Genomic DNA, 1,743 nt, shown 5'->3' on the forward strand with positions numbered 1-1,743 from the left:
GTCTCAAAAAAAAAAAAAAATCCCTGGCCTCAGTCCTGGGTCCCGGCTTCAGTTTACCTCCCTCTGTGTATGGAGGCCCCTTCAAGCAAATGGAGGGTCTCCAGGCCAAGGGCTCTGGGATCTGCGGACTGGCCTGGGTCTGGTATTCATAGCACCTTTCTCTTCCCCACAGCTCTGACTGCCCAGGAAACTGCTTTTCCCAAGAGGAGAGAATGGCTGCCAGGTACCTGCCCCGCCGGTCCCAGGTGAGATGTCCTCATTCTCCCAGAAGGTGCCCAGTATATCCGGAGGGAACAGTCCCGCCAGAAACCCAGTCCTCGATAGAGAAGGAGACCCCTTGCTATGTGAACGTTCCGGAGAATTCCCCAGGAGTGGTGTGTGGGTTGAGGTACTTACTCATGCCGCTCCCAAGTGTGAAGAGTGACCCTCAGTATTGGGACTGAGCACAGCCCCTCCCTAGGAGACAGTCTTACAGGATCTCTGGGGTGTCAGTTTTTCTGGCTAGAAACCCCTGTGGCCTTGGTGCCTTTGCCCAAGTTCTTGTCCTGCATCCAGGAAGAATGAGGTACGCAGACAAGCAAAGGGTGAAGGAGAGTTGTCTTTACGGTGAGAGCCGCTCAGAGGAGTGGGCAGCTGCTCCCTGCAGGCAGGTTGTCTGGTCGAGTGTTCAGCTCTCAGCTGAGAGGAGGCCCTGGAGAGGGTGGCTCCTCTCTGCAGGCAAGTCATTTGGACGTCTCTGCAGGTCTCTGAAGCTCTCAGCAGAGACGGTAGCCCCTCTCTGCCGGCAGATCATCTCTGCAGCTTTCAGTGGAGAGGGTACTCCTCTCTGCAGCTGGTCGTCCCATCCCATCCTCTCATCTCTCTCCTTCTTTGTCCTCTGGCCGTCCTCTGCCCTGCTGAGGCTGAGCCCAGGGCTTTTATGGACCTCAGAGGGGAGGAAGTGTGTGCTGACTGGTCCATGGGTGGCCTTGGGTGGGTCAAAAGAGGCACCGTAAATCCCCACTCTGGTCCGTAGGACTGGCAGCCTGGCCTGGAGTCTTCAGGCCCTCCCTGGCCTAAAGGTGCGGCCTTACTGGGGACCCGCCCCCTTCCGCCCAGGAATTAATCTGCCTCGTGCTGCCATTCATGGCCCCGGGCTTGGCCCCAACCCCCACTCTGAGAGAGGCCAGGCAGTGGGAGCAGATACCCCTGAACCTGCAGGGAGTGGGAGGTCCTTCCTGAGACACCTGAGGGTGCAGGCTGCACAGAGGCCTGGGTCCGGTGCCTGGGAGGGCAGCCACGGCTGCACCCGGGAGCTCCTGCTTCACCAGCTTGGAAGAGGCAGGGGTCTCACTTGTCTCCAGCTCCTGTCTGCTTCCTGGAGTGGGAGGCCCAGGTCTGCAGCTGCGGGTCTGGCAGCTGCAGCTGCACCCAGGTGGGCAGATCCCGCCTCTGCTCAGGTCCCCCAAGAGCACAGGAAGGCGCAGGAGGGCGGGGCTCCCACCAGCTCCATGGAGCGTGCAGCCCCCGTGGCACCTCCCTGCTGCTGCTAACAAGATGGCATCAGCCACTGCCATGAACAGGTGGGATCCAGCACCTTCCCCTGGAGAGCAGACAGCGCTGCCCAGGAAGGCATCCTCCTCTTTACGTGAAAGAATATTTTTGTCATTGCGATAAACATATGAAATACCTGTGAACTTCACCATCTTAACCATTTTGAAGTGCACAGCTCAGCAGCATTAAACACATTTTTTTTTTTTTTTT

This window comes from Colobus angolensis, unplaced genomic scaffold, assembly GCF_000951035.1.
Source record: "Colobus angolensis palliatus isolate OR3802 unplaced genomic scaffold, Cang.pa_1.0 Scaffold64, whole genome shotgun sequence".
Lineage (NCBI taxonomy): Eukaryota > Metazoa > Chordata > Mammalia > Primates > Cercopithecidae > Colobus > Colobus angolensis.